This window comes from Vidua chalybeata, chromosome Z (genome assembly GCF_026979565.1).
Source record: "Vidua chalybeata isolate OUT-0048 chromosome Z, bVidCha1 merged haplotype, whole genome shotgun sequence".
NCBI classification, from domain to species: domain Eukaryota; kingdom Metazoa; phylum Chordata; class Aves; order Passeriformes; family Viduidae; genus Vidua; species Vidua chalybeata.
In genome coordinates, this window is record NC_071570.1 from 6105469 (window position 1) to 6131257 (window position 25789).

The following is a 25789-nucleotide window of genomic DNA, read 5'->3' on the forward strand; positions in this document are numbered from 1 at the left end:
GGAGTAAAAGCAAAGCAACGGTGTCTTAGCAATTGTCTCATTACGTACTGGCATTCTCTGGGTACAGAAAAAGCAGCTGCTAGTCGGGACACTTCTTGACAAGACCTATTACCTAGGAACTAAACATTATCTTTCCCAGCAGATTTTAAAAATCATCCCTGCCAACCCCATTTCAATCTGCAGTTAAAAAAAAAAACAAACCACCAAAATCCAAAACAACAACAAAAAAATCAAAACCAAACAAAATCCCAACAGAAATCTCAAACTTAAAAGCTCAAAGGCTGTCTGAAAACTGATGAACTATTACAAATGACCTTGTTTGCCTTTAAAATACGCTGAAGTGTTTTTGAAATTGTTGGTTATAACCCTTTTTTTGTTGCATGGATAGCCAGATAAGACATTCTTGACTGAAGATTACTGTGAAACTGGGAAGGTCACCTTATATGTACTTTCCATTGCTGTTATAGATTCATAGATTTTAAGTCCAAATGGGACCTTGTGTAACTCCTCCTGCATAACACAGGTCAGATAACTTTGCTTGATAATTCTGCATCAAACAAAATTTAAAGCATACCAAGGAATGCAGATATTACTTTATTTTCTACTCTGTAATCTCCCTCAACATTACAGACGTACGTGTATGTCTCTCTCTCTTTCCCAAGACTTCCTTAGATCATACAGAGTTCAGAATAACTGCCTATTATATCTTCGAGCGAAAAAATGGTAAAGAGAAAAAATATAATGGTTAACAGCAGCTGGTCCAAGAGTAAAACAGAGGAACAGAGGCAGTAGGTCACAGAATAGATGTGACAGAGAACAGAAAGTAATGAGCAAGCTCCTGTATTCCCAAGACCTTCATTCAAATTAATGCTTACTATACCAGTAGGTCATAGATGAAAATGAGTTGGGTGGTTCTCCCTCATTTTGGACTACAGTGAGCATTTGTCAATATCACCACATATTCCTGAATATCAGGACACATTTAGTCCATCAAGTCCTTTAGGTGCACTTGACTAGTGGGAAAGCAGTTGGAGTCAGAAGGGATATAAGCAAGAAGTACATGCTGTGGGATAGAACTATTTTGGTGAGGCTATCCCAGCATAAACATGTTGCATAAACAAAACTGCCCCACATTCAGTATTTTGTTTGTTGTTTTGTTGGTTTTTTTTTTTTTTTTTTTTTATTCCAAGCACTGATGCATTTTTGAGAGAGAACTTCCCCACTTTTTCATGTCTGCCACAATTGTCTGGTGAAAGCTGACACCATATATATATATATATATATATATATATATATATATATATATATATATATTTGTTAATGTATTTCTTTATTTGACTAAATAGGACAACTGAAAACCACAGCCCCCATTAATTTGCTAAGAATTGTGCCACAGAAGTATGCAAATGAAATATACTCATTTGAGGCATGAGAGAAGGTATTTGAATTTTCTGATTCCAAACTTTTCCTTCTACTCCTCTAATACCTCAAAGATAAACTTTTTTGTGTGGCTAATGAGCTTGCCAAACCAGAATACGTAAGTACAAGAGCCTTCTGCCTAACTGCTGCCTTGGTTATCCCTGAGGTTAAATATTTTACTTTATTGGCCCCAGGGCATTATTTTGCCCCTAATTTTATCTAAAAAAAGGTATGAAATTCTCTTCCTCCCCAACAAATAATTAACTCAAAATCACATGAGAAATTAAATAACCTCTGTCACTGAAGTGCCTTTTCAATCCAGTCACTTTTCAATATCCTAGCCCAGGCTATTTATTGAAGCATGCTAAGAAAAAGACTTATTCATTCTGTTGGATATTGCCCATGGTTCATTTTTATGCAAAGAAAACCTCAACTTCTTTAAAGAAGAAAAATTAATTACTAATGAGCATTAAAAAAACCTGATAAAAATCATTCAGCTTTAGTAACATCAGTGCATCAACTTTGTCAGAGAATTATGAGTAATTTTCATCAAAGCTTATTCAAACTTTTGATAGACTTTCTTGAGGATGTGTTTCTTGTTCTAGTGTTCTAGTGTTACTGAATAATGCTACTAATAATATTAATATTATTAATATTATTACCAATTTCAATATCAATAGCAACAACAACAATTGTAATAATAATTAGTGTTTGTACCACCTTTCATTCATGTCCTTATGAATGTTATTTAAGACTTACAACATTCCAGAACTTAATGAATCACTATTTTCTGTATATTTATCTTTAAAACTGACACTGATTTATTGCTTTGTGAAAGTATCAGTTTCTCAAGCCTTTTTTCAGTTTCACTACCAGAGGTTTTGCCATTTTTATTAGGAAAATACTATCCAGAGAAGGTTATTACACTGACCATTGTATGGAGCTAATTTAAAAATGAGTCTCTACCTGAGAATTTTAAGTACCTTTGGAGGGAAAATTGAACATGATTTATATATTATAGCTATTCCTCCCATTTACTGGTAAGCTTGGTGAATACTGTTCTATTTGCTCACACCAGTAAATTAAAGGATGTGCCTGGACACTGGAAAAGCCTCATCTGTACTTCTGAAGAGTTGGACTCATCCTTGCAGGACATTGCCTGAGGTCATTTTCCCATGCCTCCCTCCCTAAACATAATTTAAAACAAGAGCTGCAATGACAAAGGCCACTCTTGGGGATCATTAATTTACTGGTGTGGATGGACCTGTGGAGTCCTAGTTTATATTGTATGAACATAATGTTTAATCCACTAAAAATTGGCAGCCTCCCATATGGAAATTAGTGTCTTAGAGAGTTTAAATAAAATTTGGAGTAGCTTGTGATGTGAAACCTGTTTTGTAGTGAAGAACTTGGGCTGTGTCAGCTGAATCAGACTCCTATAATATTTACTTCTTTACCACCTCTTACAGCAGTAGTTGTGGAACTGTTTTAGCATTGTGCTTGCTCTTTAGGATGAGATCCTAAAACTTGCAGCTGGAGATGAGATCAAAGATTGATGAAGTCCTGGTGTCAGCAGGAGAGACTGTGAACAGCTGGGACCATGCTGGAAGGCATAGGAATATGTTCGTTTTATAGAGCAGTCTTTAGCTCCCTGGTGAATCTGTTCATAAAGATTTTGGAAATGAATGGAGTCATTGCATTTTACTTCATGACTTCCCTTTGGATAGGCTTGGACCTTGTGAGGAATTATACTGTTCTTGGTGCTTGACTTTGTCTATTAAGTCTGTAAAAGGACCAGTCTAATAAAGCTAATATGGGTCACCTGAGTAGGCTCTCATTTGATTAATATGTGACTTAAAAGAGGGTGAATTTCATCAAGATTATCTGGCCTACTGGACCAGATAATAACGATGGAAGTAGTCCACATTTTCAAATCTGGGTGGAAATGAAATTAGTAAGTTACACAAGAATTGTATTCTGACTGAGAGCCAGCTGGTTTTTCTTAGGTTTTGGCAGATTCTTATTGGACTACCAGACTTTGAGTTGACTCTAGTCAACTACCTGGATTTTAAAGCTGTGCTTAGGTAATACTGACTGAGAGAGCCTCACCCAGTCTTTCCAAAACTACTTTATTCTACTTTATGTTCCCCTTCTATTGTCCCATTCCTTCCATTCTCTTTGTGTAATCTGTAAAGCTTACCTAAGTAACTATTCAATAACACTATCTATTCAGAACACTAATTCTGTACAAAATCACCCAACCATTAATAACAATTGCAAAATGAGAAATTTACCTGCCTAATCAAAGTGTCAGAAACAGAACATCTGATATTACCCAGAGAAACACCATGTGAAAGGAGAAGGGAATGCCTGTGATCCCCTTTGGTGGTCGCAAATAGTGAAATTGGATCAGATCTTTTTTTAGATAGCGCCTCAATGGCCTGAAAAACCTGGAGAGTTAAGAGCTGGCCCAGAATTTCCAGCTGTCTAGGAGACCAAAGTGCTAGGTGCTAGGAGACCAAATACTTTTCCAGTTGTTCTTGTCTGTACTTAGGACTTCTCTTTGGAGACACATCTTCAGTGTTCTGCCCTCCATGCACTTGCTTAGTTTCTACCTGCTCCTGTTGGCCCATATGTTAAGCTTTTATTATAAGCTTCTTTGATCCCTAAATCTCATTTAATCATATCCATGTCCACTTCCGTGGATCACTGCACCTTCAGTCTTGACTCCTTATCTAACAGAACATTCAAGAGAAAAAATGAAGTCACAGAAGGATGGTTCATATTTCTTTTGTTCTGATAAAGAGACTCCAGAAATGTCCACGACTGCAGTTTAAAATAAAATATGATTATCACACTAGTCAGTGATGTAATTCAGATTTTCTCCATAACTTTTTTTTTTTCTTTAAGTCTATTTTGGCCAAAAGCAAAAGAATAATTTCTGATAAGAACCTGATATTGAAAATATCACCTTAGAAATGGTTAAAGGAATCCCTTAATATACTAACAGACTAAAAAAAAAGACGTGTTAATGTGTCGTCAGGTCTGGCAGAAATAAGTGAAAGTGAAACAACTGGACTTTACTTATTCCTTAGAAGGCAGATAGTTTTGTATGGTTGGATTTCCTTTGTGTAAATGATTATTATTTCCTGCGCCTGAGCTAAGTAACTAATTAGATATACAACCTCATCCTTTCTGTTGTAATTGTGGTCTTTTCAGTTATTCCTACTCAGTAGTAAAGAACTTCATCACTCTTTCCCCCCTCTGATAAATCCATGCAAAGAAGAAATTTTAAAAAAATGGAAAGAAAAAGAAAAGAAAGAACAAAATACAAAGACATAAGTTTTTTCATGACCTATACTTTTCTTAGATAAGAACAAAAAGAAAGAAGCTTTAAAGGCATTCATAGTACGGCGGATGAAATTTTGAGAGTAATTGAAAAAAATAGTAATGTTGAATGCTGGCAGAGCAAAGTGACAAAGAGGAAAAATGAAAGGTTAGAAAGAATGGGCTCAGCAACAGGAAAGTTTTAGAATGCTAAATTCTAGTTGAATTATGAGCTCTGGGTGTCCCCGTCCCTTCACTGAAGTTATTGCAGTCATGAACACTCTGTGCTTTAAAATTAAATATTGGTAAATCTAATTGTCTCCTGTGAAGTGGAACCTAGAATTACTATATCTAAAAGCTGCGGCTCAGGGAAGGAGGAGGGGGAAGAATTGGATCTGTAGCCTATAAACAATGCTCTTTTGAGACTCTGAAGAAGCCTTTAAGACATGTCTTCTCTCAACAACCTTCTCTGTCATGCGGCCAGTGAGGAGAAGAAGAATTATGGTCAATTTCAGCACATAGCACTTTTTTTTTTTCTCAAGTGATCCCTAGGCATATTGAAGACATTTCTATGTCCCTTCAACACAGGCACACACACATACTCTCTCTCACACAGAGACACCCACACATACTCTGCAGTTGTCCATTTTGCATCTCTTCTCATCTTGGGCATGTTTCAAAGAACCCACGAGACCCTTCTGCCTCACTCCATGTCTCAGACACCTGAAGTGAGGAGAAGATGCTGAGACTCTGTGTCACAGCAGCAAAGCTCTACACACCTGAATTTTAGTATAATTGCAAGTCCATTTTTTGGGGTGTTTTGCCTCAGATTTCCTTGTTAACTAATTTTGGTTTGGTGACTTTTAAGAATCCTCTATGTCTATGTTTTCCTCATAGCTCTATGCAGTATTCAGATGCAATATGAGCACTGCAAATTCCACAGTATTTCACCATTTTAGTGCTGAGTGTCATGATATCCTTTTGGGCTGAAAATCTCGATTTCATCTGTAGCTCACTCTCTACTGGGAATTAGGAACCAAATGGTTTTTCAAAGTTTGGTTTTCAATCCAAAAAAAAAAAAAAAAAAATTCTTTTTCAGTGTTGCAATAATTACCTTTCAGACCCTTTGCCACCAAATTGGGAGTTCCACCTACAGCCTGGGTTTTGTGAAAGTATAAAGAAGGAAAAAGATAGCAGGAGAGCACATAGAGAGGTTATCAAAGACAACTCTACATGCTAAGATCCACCCAAATCAGCCAATAAAATGTGGGGAGAAAACGTAAAAGGGATATTTATTTACTTGTGCTTGGTATTGTTTCGAAGCAACTTCTCTAGAGTCAAGGGAACCCTTACCTCCCACTGTCCCATTGCCCCTCCTGCAAAAAAACAGAACTGCTTCCAACAGAAAAGAAGACATAACATATTTACATGAGATTACAAAGTGTTTCTGAAGTTCATAGTAAATTTGAGGCTGTGGAAAGGGTAGCCCAAGGGAAAACCTGTTACTTTATGTCCTTTCTGAAGCATAAAATTCAGCAAAAATTCAATACTGCTGTCAAATGCCAAATAGGCAGGTCGATATGTTAAACAGGAAGTAGTGACACTTCTAAAGAAATAGGCCAAAGCTTACAGCCAGGCTGAGATATAAACTCTAATGATTTCACACTTTCATTCTCAGTCCACGTGTTTTCTGACCAAGAAATGGAAAGTGCAGAATTTACAGCCTTCTCTGATGGGATATTCAAGGGTACAATTTCATACTGCAGCTCTTTCACTCTATTTCAATACTTGTTATGTTCATTTCATTCTTATTAGAGATGAATGGAAAGCTAAAACCCTCACTGACACTACATCAAATATGTGAATAGGCAAGACAATCAAGTTTCCTAAATTCTGATATCAGATATATACATGACCAATCCTACCTGTTCTTTATGCTAAACCAGATATTGAATATGTCCTTGTTTCAAAAGACATTCACAAATTAACCTGTTCTGGCCCAAGCCTGAAACTCATAAAACATCCTTGACCTTTTCAGATTTATTTCTATTCAGAAGCAATTCAGAAATTCTGAAAAGTTTGCTGCCTACATAATTAATAGAGCACTTGAAATACAATGAAATCTGAAATATTAAGGCAAGAATGCTCCTTTTCCTTTTTTTGTTCATACCAGGTCTCTATTTTATTTGTGTGTATGGTTAGATCTACAAGACTAGTACTGCTTCTTAGTGAATTAATACAGCAATTATTAAAGTGCTGTGTATTTAAATAGAAATAAACAATTGTTCCAAGGTCCTATAGCATGAAATGAGGCTCTCCTATATTCTTTTAAAAGACCTTCCCATCCCCATATAGTATTGATCCTATAAATAATATCAGAAATAAGCCCATCTCCATCTCAAAGCCTCAAGACGGGGCAGCAATCATCTGAATAAGATCAGCTTAGAAGTAGGCAGGGCTTGAAAACATAATTGTGTTGTGCAGTATGACTTAGTTCATCAGCTACTGCTTGCAGCAAAATGGACAGTACATGACCCCTTACTCTGACTGCCATGTAGGAGTCTAATTTTTCAAATACATAAAATTCTGCACGAGTCCCTTTCTTGAAAATATGCTGCTAGACTGGATTGTATCATCCCAATTGTTTGCTACACTAATAGGACTCATAATACACCAGGAGTATAGTGCATTGATGCAGATTAACAATATAAAAAGTTAAGCTAGGTTTTATATTAGCATTATTCTTAATGCTAATGTAATGCCAAACCACTAAGGCAGCATTGTTGGAGTGTTAGTACTGTAGATTGTAATGACAAAAGGAATTAGATGGGTTTTCTATGTTAAATCAATCATTAAGTGGTGGTATAATTATTTGCTGTTTGTAAAGCTCTTTTTTCCCCCTATTGTAAAATTGACAGTGTACGAACGTAATTGCACTGTTTTCATTTCAGCAGGGCTCCTTTAGATTAGAGTTGGGGAGGAAAGATGTGGCATTTCTAATCCTTTTGACATTTCAGGAGGAATGCATGAGTAATATTGCATAGCCATGTAATTAATCAGCCTGGGTATTTGTGGTCTACAAAGCATGTATTTCTACTTGCATTAGGATGGGAAGGGTGAATAGTGGGTGGGAGAGTTTCTGCATTCTGCCTTTCCACTGTTTTAATTACAGTGGGACATTGTCTTCAATAATTTCCTTTGTCAACTTTGTGTGTGCCTTGCATGTTAAGATCATGGCTAGAATTTTCAGTTGAAATATTTTAAATTGGAATAGAGGAGCTTGCTTGTTAGCAAACTTAGGTTTTTATTCTTGATACACTGGCCATCACAAGAGATTTATGGAAACTAGATTTGGGGGATTCTGTCTGTGGAATACTGAGGTTTCTTTAAGGAATTAGGGGTGTTAGCTGGATGTTTTGTATCTTTCTTTTCAAATAAGATAAGATTAGCTCTTGTAAAGTTACACAAGGACATTAACTTTTCCCTTCCTTCCTTCCTTCCTTCCTTCCTGCCTTCCTGCCTTCCTGCCTTCCTTCCTTCCTTCTTGCCTTCCTTCCTTCCTTCCTTCCTTCCTTCCTTCCTTCCTTCCTTCCTTCCTTCCTTCCTTCCTTCCTTCCTTCCTTCCTTCCTTCCTTCCTTCCTTCCTTCCAAACTTCCAAACTTCCAAACTTCCAAACTTCCAAACTTCCAAACTTCCAAACTTCCAAACTTCCAAACTTCCAAACTTCCAAACTTCCAAACTTCCTTCCAAACTTCCAAACTTCCAAACTTCCAAACTTCCAAACTTCCAAACTGCCTTCCAAACTTCCTTCCTTCCTTCCAAACTTCCTTCCAAACTTCCAAACTTCCTTCTGCAGATACAAAAAATGTTGGAAAGCTCCATGTTGCATCATGATAACTAATGAATTGTTAAGTAATTGAAAGATGGGGAAAAAAAGAAAAGAAAAAAATAGAGAATCATCCCTTAACCAATTCTACATACTTATAACCTAGTTTATTTTGCCCAATAACATATTTTCAAGGGGGTATTTCAAAATGTGTTTATGAAGGTACATTCTGTGACATACTAAGCTCTGAACTGGACTTCCAAAATTCACATCAAGAGAATTATTAAACTTCATATAGCCTTTGGTTCTGTTGTATAAATATGAAGTCTCTCTTCCTTTTACGAGGCTTAGATGGTTTTCTGCTGCTTTTATGTTTCTGTTTTCAAAATTGTTAAATGGATGCCAAAAATAATAATTTGTGTGTCTGGTACACATTGATATTTTTTTGGTACATTTTCTCTAAAGATAAGCAGATGGGGGGTTATTAAATTCTATAAAACTATATGTTTTAAGGAAATAGAATATGAAGGCAACTTGAAAAGTCATGCTGAGCTGGTCTCCTTTTTAACTGGTTCAGAACCATGACACATGGATCGTTGGTAACATATTTTAAGTTTTCAATTGGTTAAAGTTTCTTATGGTTGTAATCAATAAATTAATTAAGCTGCGCCAGATGCTTTTCCTCATTTTCATTTACTTCAGAAACAAATAACTGCCAAGCTATCTACCTTCAATTGAAGTCGAACAGTTAAATAATAAAAAAAATCTGTTAAAAATTCCTTCTTACACAAATGACAGCTGAGAAAGTTCACCCTCGATTGTCACTCATCTTTAATTTCACATATCAAGTCCATAAAATGGCAGTCAAATTTGGTCTGTCTCTCTGTCTGCCTGTCTGTGAATCTCTTTGTTCATGTTACTAGTGCAGCAGCTGAGAGAGAATCACAAGTCATATTCTTAGAAGGTGTTTCTGTTCTCTCACCCTGAGTACAACAGCACTTTTAAGGAAGAACTTCAAGGCTCCATGAGCTTTAGGAGGAGAAGGACTGAAGGTCATGCTGGGCAAGCAGCGACAAAAACCCAGAAGAGCCCACCACCTTGCTTTAACTCCTCTGAAAGCACGTTCAGGGTGTTTTATTTCACAGCCATCACTGAGGTTGTTGCAGGTGGTCTCAGCACACTGGTCATCCATTTTGTTGCTACCACTGCACAATATACTTCTAATGAGAAGGCAAAATGCATTGTCAAGTGAGGTGGCAGGGAGAGAGCTAAATTATGTATCAGGTGTTGGACATGATTATTCTAGTCCTATATGTGTACATAAATCCTTGACCTGGGACTCCCACTGAGAGAGGGTAGAGGAATGAAAAAGAGATAATCTACTAATTTTTCACACATATGTCATTGAGAAAGGTGAAAGTGACCCTTTTTGTAAAATTTTGGCTTAAAACATTGTAGTGGGTTTAGTGCTGGCCAAACGCCAACGCCCCCACTAGAATTATTTATTAATTTCCTGCTGTGAGATCTAGATTAGGAGGAGGGCAAAACAGGCTCAAAACTTTAAAGAGTACTAAAAAAAAAAAAACTGTATTAACAGAACTAAAAGAAAAAATAGTAAGAAAACAGAATAAATCTTCAGAACACTTGTCCTCTGCCTAAACCCTCTTTTCTTTCACACTGACAATGTAAAGAGACCAAACCTGGGACTTCCAGTCATTTTACCACTTCTAGAATAGTCTTTCTTCAGTCCACTTAGGGAGAAGAGTCTCTCTTGCTTTGCCATGGAGACTTCTCCACAAGAAACAGTTCTCTCATGGCTTCAATGTCACAGTGAATCAGCTGCCAGGAAAGGAAAATCTGTTTGCAGTGTTAAAGTCCCTCCCAGGACTAGCAGCTTTCTCGAAGCTTTCATTTCTCAAAGCATGTTTTCATGGGCCGTGTCAACTTATGGGGTACTATTTTAAGGATTAACTGTTCTAGCATGAAAACAAAAGTTCTCATCTTTTATCTCTGGGAACAGAGGTTTTGCTTCTTCTATCTCTTTTTCATCTCTCATGTCTCTGTTCAAGCTTCTCATTGCATCACAGCTTTTTAGCATACACATGCTCCAGCAGGAGTGCCCTTTTTGCATGGGCTGCGGGTGAATGCTGCATCCCCCCATGCAGTTCATGAATTACAGGGAAAAATGGAAGTCTGATATATCAAAAATATATCAAAATTAGGGCTTCACCATAGCCTCACAAAAGAATTTCAGCCTAAGACTGAAGCATCTTCTCAATCCCCTTCCATCTAGAATTTGACTCCTTCTTTACTGACCTCAGTGTCCTATGTTGTTTTCTCTACATGTCTTCACCTCTTCTTTTTTCAGATTCAGGAGAGAATTGGTGTTCTCAAGGTTTGTTCTCAAGGTTTATCAATTGAAACAGTTTTTATAGACTTCCGCAGCACTGAAAAGTTGATCTCATCCAGACTCTGCATTGCAGAGATCACTCGCTGTGCCTCTCACTGCTGCTCACGTGGTCTCCACTGACACTATGCGAGCTGGGCTGGCCGCGCCTCCACTCAGCGCTTCTCTTCATGCAGAACACCAAAAACAAGAAAAGGTTCTGCTGCTGTTTTTGTCCTTCTGTCCACAGCATAGCTCGCTAAAAACAGCTAAAAAAAGTTAATTGCGAGCCATGCCGAGGCAGCCACAGCCACACAGTCCTGGCCTTGTGGCCAGTCCTGGACAGGGCCATTGGCAGCCACTCCTTGTTCTGGCCACTCCTGCCCTTGGGGATGTGCCCAGCACCAGCCACAGGACCAACCACAGCACTGGTCCCAGGGTAAAAGAAAGTTCATTTCTGAGCCATGCCGAGACAGTCACGGTCGCCCTGCGCTGCCCAGGCTGTGCCAATTCCAACCGTGCAGTCCCAGCTCTGTGGTTGCTTGTGGTGTTGGGATAGTCCTGGTGGCATGGCCCAGCAGCAGCAGAGATCTCAGCCAAACCACATGCTGACTGGGCCACGTGGGCTGCACAGGCCTGGCCCAGCTGGGCCCAGCCCGACTCAGCTGTGTGGGGCCAGGCTGCCCAGACACCTCTTCAAAAGCCCAAAGCCTTTTGAGAGCTTTCCCCGCCTTTGTTCTCTTTCAAATGTGCTTTTCCACAGAGGTGTGTTCAACTCCTTCAAGTGGTTTAACTGGGTGTCAATCTCCCAGCCTAGACAGCTCATTGGCTCTTCAAAACTAGGCAGCTGCTATGTCCGCCCCAAGGATCCACCCCCTCCAACTGAAAACCAGACTTTGTTAAACGATGACAGACATCTCTATAATCTTGAAAAGTATATCTAGACTCCTAAAACTCAAACTGGACATGGCATTGATTTCAGAATTGCGGTTTAATAGAAATATGGACGAAATTTCCAATGTTTTATAAGAAATATAATTATAATATAATATATATTATAATATAATATATTCAGGTAGTCCTATTTAAAAGTTGTTTTAAGTATTCTTTAAGTCACATTTAAGATTTCTAATTATAGAAATAGACTCTTGTGAAGAAGAAGCTTTAGCATCTTGAATATATGTGGCTTGTCCAATAATTAAAGGAAAGGTCCTGGAAAAATCTGCTTGTGTTACAGTACTTCAGTACTTGGACCACCAATGAGTCACAGCACAGAAGGGAGTTTGTTTGCTTTTTTTTTTTTTCCCCCCCCCATAGCAAGAACATATTAGTATAAGCACATTGATAGGTAAAGACCAGAAAATAATCTAGCAAAAATGAAAAGGCAACTAAGAATACACTTTATACTTCCAAGACTCTGTTTTACACAAAGCCTGTCATCTGAATCCTAATCATTAACCTACTTCACTCTGTCTTGAACTGACACCTCAGTCTCTGCAGTTTATCCATAAGAACTTAAATAGAGTATAATTTTTATAGAGTATCTGTTTCTAAAAGAAACTCATTCTGGCTTGAAGGACCTACACTTAGAATCTTAAGTACTGGGGGTAAAGAACTGAGCAGCAGTATGCTCTGAGTTATATGCCAGTAAAAGACTAAAATATGTTGTGAGGACCTTAATGTAGTGTTGAAATCCAACCCTCCCTCTCCACTTCTGCTTCCTCATGGAAATCCCAAGAAATTCTTACTCATTTACTGGGTTGGACAATGAGATGCTGGGAGAGTTTTAACAGTCAAAGGGATGCTAGAATACAAGCCAAACACAGAAAACAAGCAGTACTGTGCTTGGAGGGGAATATCAGCAAGCAGCTAAGGAATTCTTAAAATAAAAGATGTAGGGATGTATTTAATTAATTTAGGAAAAAGCATACTTGTGTTACACGAGTCTACCTTTTTCTTGATGGTAATCTTGTTTCATCCAGACCAAACTCTCATTCTTAAAATATGGATATATAGATGATTTTTTTTCAGTGCAAGACAACAGATAAGCTAAAATTATTATTTTTAAAAAAATATAGTATTATGTATAATACCTATAATGTTTATGTAATTATTAAAATATTATGAAACTGTTATCTTAGATATAATATCAATGAAATTATTGTCCAGCGTGCCAGAAAAACTCCGGCTTTTATCAATTAACTTAAACAAATTGCCATATTTGTTATTAGGATTTTCTCATTCACCTTATTGCATAAAGTACATTATCAAATGGCACATCACTGAATAACATGGGAAGAATATTCTAGAAACTTAAAAAAAAAGTGTTCTTTTGAATTAAAGTCCCTAGACAATTTCTAATGCCTATCTATAATTATACTCTGTTATAGTTGTGGCCACTATGTGTTAAGAGCACTGCATGGTTAGATATCTCTAGTTTTGGCCAGTGTTTTCCCAAAAATATAGCTGAAAATTTAAACTTCTTTGATATTTTTGGAAAATACTTTCTGCCTCAGTTTTTGATTTGCTAAAGGAGTGTCATAGCCTTTTTTATGTGACAAAAGAAAATAATAATGTTTTTTATTAATGCTTCTAAGATCTATGGAGAAAAAGTTTGCATATATATCATCATTTTATAATTGTTGAAATTCTAATAGTATTAAGAGATAATTTTTCTGTGTAGTGAATGGATGAGAGGACACAGATAATGATTTGCCAATCTAGACAGAAACAGAGCAAAATAGCCCATTATCTGCATTTTCATTTGATAATAGTATGTCCAGAGAGAGCAAAGAAAATTTAATCAAGTAGGGACCATGGCCTTTTATTTTCATGAACTTTTTGCTTTGAAACAAAATGGAAGCATTCATCTTATTTTGTTGGTATCAGCCCTTTCCAATGCTGCTAAGAATAGTTGAATATTGCAACTTAACGGAATAATGTCAATATCACAAGATAAATGTTTCCTTTTTCATAATGTAAACCAACACCACAGGTCCTCCAGTATCCAGAGAAGGTAGGTACAAGCTGAATTAACCTACATTAAGCCAACTCAATAAATCAAACATTTAAAGCTCCCTGAAACTTTTCAAATTAGCAGTGCTTGCAAAAATCACATTTAAAACATGTGCCACTGAGTCAGAGTCAAGAAAGATATCCTGAGATGTAAGGGGAGTCGCCTGAGCTTGTATTTATAATTGTTTTAATTGTGAAAGAAACAATTCTGGTTATCTTTTTATAAATAAATTTTTCATACTGGCCTATTTCAAGTGAAAAGCAGGGGAAAAAATTCCATCCACCCACATCTGCTGTTTCCTGGATACAAGCCAGTCTTTCAGACTAACACTAACTCACAAAGCAACAGAGAAAGGACAAACATGCCCCCTCTCTTTGCTGATTAGAGGATGCCTCATAAATGCATTCCCTGGACAAAGTTTATAATAGACTCATCCACTTTGTGTTCAATTGTAAATTCAATACCTAGTACTATTAGCTGTTCTATCTGTTGAACTTCATTGTGTTAAACATTTGGCAATAAACAGACTGGACACAAACAATAAAAATAATTGTACATATTTCTCTAAAGTATACATTGCAACTTGGGATTTTAGGTTCAGAGGTTGTTTTCTTTTTTATTTTCTTTTACAGTAACTTCTTGGTAGCAGCAGTGGATGAGCAAATACATTGTGTGCGAAGGCTGAGTCAATTAGAAATAGCTGTCATGTGTATTGAAGTGCATTTTTTTAAAGTGAGAATATTCTAAATGCAGAGCGCTGTTACAGTTGGGGAGAATTTCTGAACTGTCATTTCAGCTCTTTTGCTCAGTTCTGACTTCAAGCATGGACCTTGTCAAAACAGCAGAATGACAACTTAGTAGGAGTTCTGTGCCTTATGTCTTAATCCTGATGAGCCAAACCTACATTGAACACCCATTGCTCAGAGAGAGCCAGACAGTAATGGGGTCACACCAAGCCGAATTGTACAGATCAATTCTGCAGAGTTTTCTAAAACCATAACCTTAAATCCTGCAAAAATCAGTTCCCCATGCTTCAGTCTCCTGAGAAGGCAGCTCCCACTGCCTCCTGCAGCCCCACTCATGGTTGAAGCTAAGCCATATGCATAGCACTTCAGAACCAGGGAACTTGTGTATAAGCAATAGAGATGCTTTATGTTCAAATAGACCTTGCTTAAACTTTTTACTTCAGTAAAGCACCCATATAACCTTAAAGCAAGATTTACTCCATTTCTGTTTTATATTTCAGATCCATGGCTCCAAACTCCCTGTGTGCCTTGCACCAGCTGCACCAGGATGCCTTTGCAAGTGCCTGTTAAATACCTGATGATGCACACAGAACTTCCCATTCACTTATCAGTGGTCCTGATAATGGGGATGAAGCAGGCAAATTAGGGCTGTCACCACACGTTTGTGTTTTTCAGCATCTGTCATTGAAGTTTTCAGTGTGGCAACCTTTTTTCTACCCAGAAAAGCTTGCCCAGGCATCCTCTGGTGGGTAAATGTGTTTATCACAGATCTTTTAAGCTGGCTGATGATGCTGTTCCAGACTGAGAAGCATCTTTTTTTTTTTTTGCGACTCTAGAAGCTTCTTATACCCACATGCATATGGATATGCACAAATAAAGTTCATTCAGTGCACCCTTTAAGGAGAAAAATTAATTAAGATATCTTTTTTCAAGAGGGAATTATGGTGATAAGGACACCAAAAGTTCAGATCTTATCTGCTCCTCTGTAGAGGTCTTGAAAAGTGACTTTTGGCCTCAGTTTCTTCTTCTATAAAAGGACTGTTAATTGTAATGGCAGTCAGAAGTGATTGATTTACTGATATTTACAGTGCTCAGCATATGTAAGCCATAAAATAAATGGCATCCTTTTGTCATTATCCGTTATTCATTCTATTCCTCAGATATGAAATAAATTCTGAACAATGAAACAAATATTTCTGATGAAAATCTAGAACTGGCATCACTTTTCACCAGTGATTCACACCAGTGTGAATCTTATTTAAAATTTGAAAGGGAGAAAAAAAAAATTGCTTTAATACAAATGGGTTGCAGCCCTTTTTACTTCCTTATGTACTAAGAGAAATAGGGGCCTTGATATATATTCCCAAACCAGGTGATGCTAGGAACCCAGAGAGATGAATCAATCATCTGTGATTTCCAGTCCTGTTCCCTGGCTGAAGCACACTGTGTTTGAGCAGCCAAATTTTGCTGAAATTCACCCATTGCTGAGACTCAGGGCAGCCTGTGGGAGTCAGGAAGCAGAGTGGATGGCCAGCAGCCCTTTAAGGAGACAGCAGGCCATGTGTCAGTTGTCAGGAAAACATATTCCTCTATTTTCCTACCCCTTGAGTCAGCTATATTTCACAGCTCTGGTGTCAACGGAAAAGCTTAATATCAACTGTATTGGAAATACGGCTTTCCAATTAATTCATGTCCCTGAAATATAACTTTTTTTCCCCCCCTTTTTCTTTTTTCACTCACTAGGAGTGGGAATTTGACCACAGGTATGACAGTGCTGCTAACACTATGTTTATTATTAGGAACATTAATCTGAACCATTGCTTTAGGACCTATCTGTTGCATGCAAACAATAACCAATATGATGTCATCTACATCTCACATGGATGTGCTTTTCTACAGTTCATCAATAGAGGAAGACATTGTCTTATTAATTTGCCTAAATGTTAGGTTTTGGCTGTTTTTTCCCAATATTGCTAGCACCAGTAGCACAGGTGTTATGAGAACATATTAATATATTTCTTTATATGTAGAGGGATAGGGGATCTTAGCAGAGATGTTTGGAATGTGTTTTCAGGGGAAAGAAGGAATTTGAAGACTCTGAAGCTTGTTCTGAGTTATTTCTCAATTTATATGTGGGGCTCTTTCCCAATAAAGTCAATATTTCAAGTAAGGGAGCTAAAATAATTTAATTTTCTTCTAGATTAATTTCTTTCTTGTGTACCATTGTTAATAGAAACTGTATTTAAACCCATTTTAATGGGACATATGGGTCCAAACAAATCTGTGGCTTATGTCAATCCTTTATAAGATGCATCTATTTAATGCAGATAGCTCTTTTTGTGCTAAGCATCTTGGGTGCATTTTGCTGCCAAAAGGAATAAATAAAATTATTTCAGACGCTATTTACCTAATTCTAACACAGTCAGTGAAATTACATCATGTGATAATTTCCCTAGACCTTCCTATTTCTCTTTACTTTCAATAAGGGAAACCTATATACAATAGTTTATGTCCTGAGCCCATCTGCTACCTTGATGGAGCCTGAGAAAATTTAATGTCAAGAGTGTTTCTGTGAACTGCAGTTTAGCCAATGTCTACCCCGGTAGTTTGTCTCTTCTCTCTTCTAAAGGAAAGGATTTTGGCAAGAGATTTTCTCATTCCAAATTCTAGATATAAAAACACTGTAAGAAAAATTTAGGATTATCAGCAAAATGGACATAATTTGAAGCCCAACAACAAAACCTTCAGCATTTTTACATGTTTTTCTCTATATCTGGAGTGAAATGGGAAGGAAAGGATGACTGTTTCAGTTGGAAGGAACCTACAATGATGTCTGTCAAATTCAGGCCTGACCAAGTAAAAGTGTATTGTTAGGGGTGTTGTGCAATCTGCTCTCAAACACCTGGCAAGCTTGGGAATTGCCTACCTCTTTAAGAAGCCTGTCCTGGTGTTTGACCACCTCCTTGGCAAGGAAATGCCTTCTTATATCCAGTCTGAACCCTCTCTGGTGCAGCTTTGTACCATTCCCATGTGTCCTGTCTCTGGATACCATGGAGATGAGATCATCTTGCTCATACTGTGTTTTAAAACACAATTATAGCTGTGCATACAACCAGTTCCTCAGCAGAAATAAGAATTAAACCAGCAGATGCTTTGGACCATGAGGAAGATATTAAGCTTCTGTTTCTCATCTTTGCAAGACCAATATTTTCCTAAGTGTGATGGAACATTTTGCCTTGGAAATGTTTATTTCTTCAGTGGTGTGTGTGTATGCATGTGTGCATATGTGTGTGTGTGTGTCTAAGGGTGTATGTCCTTGAATATCTTTTTTACATTGCACTTCAAGATTTGATGACTCCAAGTGATCCTGCTATTGATTCAATATTAGGGAAACAAAGACTTATTAAGTGATAACCTGTTGGTGTATATTTTTTGCTCTGTTCATATAAACCAGTGGAGCAAGATCAATTTACACTCCACTTGAATTGCTTTTCTTGTGGGCACCTAAAGCATACGTTAGAGATCAGCTTCCAAGAAACAAATTTATTTTCCTGAAATGATGGTCTTTATTGGCAACATCTAGTTCTTTTAATTTTACAGTTGGTTTACCAGTTATTATCTCTGTTTTCATGAAGCATGAGAAAAATGCTAGAACAGTTAAATGTGCTTACCATATAGTTTGTGAATTAGTGACTCCTTAAAATTGGCAGCAGATGTGGAGTGAAACTGCACTGTCAGTTCTCCTTTCTCTCCCCCCTCCTTTCCTCCCTGCAAACCCTGGGAAATCATTTGCCTGGCAAAGATTACCAAGGTGCCATCAGCATGTCACACTCAGCTCACACTGCAGTATCAAATATTCGTTCTTATTCCTGACCCCCTCGTTTGGCTGTGACAAATCTGAGAAATCTGAAAGTTGTGGAGGCTAGGGAGGGGGAAGGAAGCAAAAACTCCTCTGATGCTTTTCTTGCCTATTATGCATTTGATGGAATGTGCCTTTTAAATGACTTGTACATCTCTTCTCAGGTGTGCTATGGGCAGAGTGGCAGCAATTGCCAGCGGTGACTAAGTGAGAAGTGACACTCTCTGTCTCTCTGAGGGTTTCTTCAAGTCCAGTTTGGAGCCTTTCATTACATTGCAAGAATCCATTAAGACAGAAACAAGGTTATTCCATGAAATGTTTTTGTGACTAAAGAGGACATCCTGCTCTTTAATCAGTGACAGAACATCTACTCTGACAAGACTGAGTGATACAATGCGCTTGGCTAGCACCTTTGCAACTGAAGGGGAATATAACTTACAAGGACAGACAGTATTCTCATTAAATTGCCATTGGTTGATTCATCAATGCTCCAGTGGAAATAATTATTCTGTATATGTTTGATGTAAATGTCTATGTCAAATGAAACCTCATTTTGTATTTTGCGGATGTCTGATCCATGATAATTTGGCTAATGCCTTCAGGTCATGAGATAACTGTCTTCTCCCTTCAGTTATGACAAGGGCTGCAGTGAGAGTCTAAGAGTGATTTGGAGGAGATAAATACACACACAGACACACAGACACACACATATCTATGTATAAATAAACAAACAAACAAACAAAATCACCACTGCAATGTCAGTGTAACCCACGTGGATTTTATTTGCCCCCATGTGGGTGTGCCAGTTTTTGACTAGAACAAACTGAGTAATTTCTTTGACCTTTGCAAAGTCACCCTAGAATAACTGGCAGGCAAAATCTCATCCCAAAAACGTATTTTGCAGCAAGATGCTGGAAGTCACCATGGGGGGAAAGAGGTGCTGTTGTATACTTAGATGTACCAATATAGTGCTATATAAACACTTAAAAGACTACAGATTGATTTTGGAATGAGCCATAAGCAAAGTGAAAGAGTGAAGTACTGCAGAATTATCCCAGAAATGTTGAAGCCTCTCTGAATAGGTGTGATTTAATTTCTTTCTGTCTTTTCCAGGGAGAAAGGAGCTATGCTTCATATATATTACTACAAAATGACCACCCACATAATATTGTCTAATGAAAAATGGGGAAATAGCCAAATAATGTTCACTTATTCTCACTAAGAAGGTAAAAAGACACTGATTAGTCCACTTCAATACTACGGAAAGATTTAAATAGATTAGATTTGGGAGTTCTTACAATGTTGTTGGCATCTTCATAAGCATATAATCTTAAAACAATCTAATCTTTTTTATGTAAAATCAAGATCCTTAGTCATTTAGATAATTGTTAGTGATTAATATATCCTTGATAATACCTAGTTGTATCTTACTTTATGAACAAGACTACTGAAATCAAAAGGGCCAATTACTAGATAAGGAAAAACCAACTGTTCCTTAAAATCTTAGTAGTTTAGCCTTTTTTTGTGTGTGTATGTGTGTCAGAAAGTCATTAGGAGAAGAGGGTGAGAAGAGAAGGATAAAGACAATGAGGAATATCAAATGAGATTATTTTTTTCAGTCTTTTTTACTTTTGAATTCTTTGAAATAACAAAAACAACTGGTATTTTTAAAATAATCATAGTAAGGAAATGAGAGAAAATCAAGAAGACATAGAAATCAGTAATTACCAAGAAGTTTGTTTTTTTTTCTTTCTGAGATAAATAAGACAAATAAATGTTTTTCAAATGAGAGAATCATGACTCTTCTGGTTTCTCAGAAAATAATGCTACAGTTTTATAAACTAACATGTAATTAATAAGTAGGAAAATAAAATAAATTAAAAAGTAAGATAAATATCAAGACCAGAGGTTTGTATTAAATTTTTAGCATCTCTTATATGGGAGAAGAGGAAAAAAATAGGCCAAGCTTCTCTAAGACAGTTCTGAGACAGTTTACTACTTGCAGTGGGAATTGGGAGTTCATAAACAGTTGGCTTAGAAGAAAGGCAGCAAATATTGTCTTTAAATCAGAGTTCAGATTGTAATTTTACTCCAGATTTAAATTTACCAACCTTCTTCTAAAGATGTTTGATAGGGAAAAAACCTCAAATCTCACTTTCCCTAGGCATGGGAACTAGATGGTGCCAAGCCAAATTCCAGTAGCCCACTTGCATTGTTAGTCCTGGGAGTTAAAGTACACTAATTTGGGAAGACCTCTGTGCTAATTACTAATTCTCTCAGCGGCAATTTTGAAGCTCTATAAAGTGCTGGATGCATCCCCTTTGAAGCCCAGCTGCCTTCTCTTCCCCATGAGTTATCTGCTGTGAGGCAACCAGCAAGGCTGTAGCCCATTTCTTGTCAGCAGAGATGGGTCTTGGCTCTGAGGAAAAAACAGAGACACAGAGTTTAGGGCTTGGTCTTCCTAGGGGCATCTACAGCAGCAGACTACAAAATCTGAGGATTTTTTCTTTGTGATATCTCAAGAAAGGTAACTTCCATGAATGAGAGGCATAAAAATTGAAATACTTAAATTTTGCCTTTACAAAGACATGGGAAAGGAAAACAGCCCAAGTCAAAAATCTGTCGTAAAGCTGCTTCCTTCTTTATGCTTCCATAATCAATAGAGGAATCTACAATTCAACCCTTTCTAAATAAAATGCATGTTAACCAGGAAAAACATAAGGATGGATCTTTGGGATAGCTTTTCTTTCTTAATTGTAAGAGTGAAAGTGTATTGTATAGCATAAATAGCAGTATTGCATCCTTCATTTAAAGAAGATCATGCTGAAAAAAAATATTTAGTTTATCAGCTAGAAAACTATATCTAGACACATAGAGACAATGAATACACATTCCATTGAAATTCCAGTAAATTTTAAAATACTTTTAATGTGATCCACTATTTTTTTCTGTATAAATCGTGCGGCACAAAATGAGTAAAAGTGGTGTATCAGAGAGTGAAGAGCTGGCATTTATTGAACAACTCTGGTAATGTCAGTAAAAAAATAAAGTAGCAAGGAAGCACAACAATTTTATCATTATGGAACCAATTATCTCTCTACGCTATATATGTACAAAGTATAAAAATGAGGAAAAACCTTGCCTCAAAGAATTTATTGCCAAATAAAGTATTGATACAGCTAATTGGTAAGTCTTTGTGTATTAATGAATAAGATAAACATTAATGTTTATGAATGTGCATGCATTGCTGATGGATAGATTGTTAGTGGGATAGATAAGTGGCAGTATTTGTACACACGTACACACCAACACACATATTATATTAGACTGTGGCTTATATCTTTTTCTCAACTCCTAATATCATCTCTGTGCATGAGACAGGGATCTTTGTCAGAGATTTATTCTGCAAATTAAATGAGCTATAGCCTCTTCCCTTATTTTAATGTACACTTTATTCTCAGAGCCATTGCTATTTAAATTTGTTCCTTAACACATGCGGTTCACTTTATTTTACTTTTACTGTGTCTGGACTATTCAAAACTGACACATATAAAAAATAGTGCAGTTTCCCTGAAATAGCAGTGCCTTTGTATGTGTGAAGCTATAAATAAACACTGGCAGTTAAACTTCCATGCTTTTAAACTTTAGCCGCTTTATCTCTGTCACTGTTAGAAGCCCCTATCTGGTCTGCCTTCCTTTTTTGCTTATGACAAAATGCTTATGCAGCAGTAATCAGTCTTGGAGGCCTACCCTCCTTTCCATTTCTTTCTTTCTCTTTTAATTTCTGAGTTGCAGCCGCTAGTTTCATTGGCGTCTACTGCAGCTTGGCCAACAAATCAAAGTAGTAAATGTTCCTTCCAGAGCCAGCCTCTCCTTTCACCAGGCCCTCTGTGGTTATCAGTCACAGCTGATTAGTGAATATACTGGCTTGTTCCCCTCGTTTTCCATTTGCTACAGCCAAACCATGGTTAAAACCAGGTCACATCCTGTCCTTCAGGTGTGTCAACCACTCAGCTTGGTGTCATCTGCAAACTTGATGAGGGTGCACTCCATCCCACTGTCACTGATGAAGACATTAAAAAATATTGGTGCCAATATGGACCCCAGAGGGACATCACTGTCACTGATCTCCTTCTGGTTGTTGAGCTGCTGACCACTACCCTCTGGAATCCACTGACCAACCAGTCCCTAATCCACTGAACAGTCCACCCATCAAAATCCATCTCTTTCTAATTTAGCGAGAAGGATTTTGGTGGGGACCATATCAAAGGCCTTACAAAAGTCCAAATAGATGACATTCTTAGCTCTTCTGTCTTCTACTGATATAGTCACTGCATCACAGAAGGCCACTTGGTTGGTCAGGCAGGACTTGGCCTTGGTAAAGCCATTCTGGTTGTCTCAAGTCACCTCCCTGTTCTGCATGTGCCATAGTTCAGCTTCCAGGAGGACCTGTTCCAAGACCATACCACGCACAAAGGTGAGAATGATGGGCTGGTAGTGCCCAGGCTCCTCCTCTCTATCCTTTTTTAATATGGGTACACAGTGTTTCCTTTTTTCCAGTCATCTGGGACTTGGTTTAACTGTCACGATGTTCAGGCATCACGTGCAGTTAGCTTGGCAACTGCAAATTATCTTGGCAAATGAGAAAAATCCCTCAGGATTCTGGGATGCATCTCATTGTATCTCATTAACTTATGTACATTCAGGCTTCTCAGGTGGTCACGGACATGATCTTCTCTTACAGTGGGAGGGACTTTGCTCCTCCAGTACCTCTTTTGTGGTTCATCCACTTAAGAAGTGTGAGAAGGAGACTGTTACTGAAGATTAAAACAAAACTGCTGAGTACCACAGCTTTCTTCTCACACATTTTACCAGTTTGTAAGACTTGCTCATCAGGGAAGGTGCTCTTTCTTTGACTTTCTTTTTCTGGCTGATGTACCCGTAGAACCACTTCTTACTAGTATTTCCTTTCTTGAAAAAGCTCCAGATGAACTTTGATCTTCCTGACCCCATCCTTATGCAGCTGGCAGCATCCTTATTCTCTTCTCAGGATACCTGTCCCTGCTTCCATGACCTGTGCATTTCCTTCTTGCCCTTTAGGTTAAGGAGGTGTTGACTCATTCATGTTTCTCTCTTGCCTGCCTTTCCTGATTTCTTACACCTGTGGCACAAGACCTCTTGCATTTTAGGGAAAGATTAGCCAGCTCTCTTCTGGTTACTAAAAATGACTTTTGGAAGTCACTTTCTGGACAATGTCATGTAACAAATTGGCCCATTGTCCCATTTCTGGATGTGATAAACAGTGGGTGCTCAAGGAAAATGTATACCAAGCAGGAAAATTTTTGCTTTTTAATGTCTTTTCATGTGTGTTTAGCAGCAGAGACTTCCTGAGCTAACAGTAGTATGTGGAATGTAGAAGTAAGTCTTATTTAGAACACTGCCCATTAAATCAGTCAAACTTTTGAAACCTTTTAAAAATACTGTTGATGTTTGCACGTATGATCACCTTCAAAATTTAGAAAACTATGTGTAAATTCAAGGTCCTAAGTCAAGTTCTAGAACTCTGGTGTCACTGGATTTACATCCTGCTTGTTGCACTCAATTCAATTGCTTCAGATTTAATTGACTGAAATTACTTTTCTTCAAATTCTTCTGAAGTTTGCTGCAGTACATATTCAATTCAAGTTCCTCCTACTACCATTCCCCTGTGTACCAGCTTTATAGACATATCTGTCAATATAAAACATTGCAGGGGAACATCTTTTTTACATGTATGCAAAATACTTTCAGCTTTGCCTTTCAACTTTCTGTTTAATAATATTAATAATAACAGTAATATGAATTTCTACTTAGGTTTTCAAATTGACCCTGGTGAGTTTTTCAACTCAAATGTTATTAGAAACCCAAACAAGTTGAGTCATGACTGAATTTTCTCATACATAAGTAATAACTTACCAGTTGCCATTGCAAACACACTGCTTTTCAAATAATTAAAACACTTTTCAGACAATTCAAGATTACATATGAGGAGAGATTGTAGACTAAGCAAATGGCTTCAATTTCAAGGAAATATTTCTGTATGTACATGAAACATTGTTAATGTATCATATTTTTCAATATGATAGACCTGCCAGCCCTTTTTGGTTTTCTTTGGAGAAACATATTTTTTAACTCAGTTGCCATTTTTTTTTAATAAATCAATCCTCAAACTCACACCTTTTTTTACTATATAATGTTAGGTATTATATATTACCCCATACCAGAGTGGCCTTATACACACACACATATATATATGTATATATACACAGAAAGAGAGCTATACCCATAATGAAAAATATAAAACTTAAATTTACTTCCTGGATTTGGCTTTATAGTATCTAAAGGAACAATACTATAATATAAACATCAAGTTATAGTTGATTCACTATTTCTAGGGTTTCCCTTAAAGAGATTCTCAATTTCCCCAGCAGTTTTTTGCACTTCCTTTTCCACATAAGATGTAAAAATGAGTTCTGATGCCCACATGAAAAATAAATAATTATTTAATTATTATAATCTACATTTTGAGCAAGTAATTAGCACCTAAGCAGAGACTGAGTCAAAGGATGTGTCTCATCTGGTTATATCATAATACTAGGATGCCATCCTCCAACTATTTGACCTGAGTTTGGTGGGACTTAGTTTTCCACAGCTGAGGTCCTGAGAAGCCAACAGGGACCCCTGAGCTCACTGATGGAGGTGATGGAGAGGCCAAGGGCAGAAGAGATGAGATCAGATGAGGTAGGACAGGGTAAAGCCAAGGAGGAAAAACATAGACATGAGAAAAAAACTGCTGGGAAGAAAAAGCAAAATGTGTTTTTCTAAAATACTTTGGAAGAAGAGTCAGAAAGGACAAGCTATCAGGTTTTAGAAGTATTTTGATTGGATTAATGGAGGCAAAGATAATAGGATAATGCTGAATGGGAGGGAATGACAAATAAGTATTGCATGAAATAAGAAAAATCCAGAAAAATGTAGACAAGTATAAATTAAAATATAATTTATAAATTTATTTATCTGTGTTTCCATTAAGAACAGAATAAATGTACTACTAATGCCTCTGATAAAAGACAGTTCAAGCTAAATGAACATTTTCTATTTTCCACTCCCAAAAAGTTACTGAGTGATTTCATAAAATATGCTTAAGTGATTTTCGTAAGCAAATCAAAA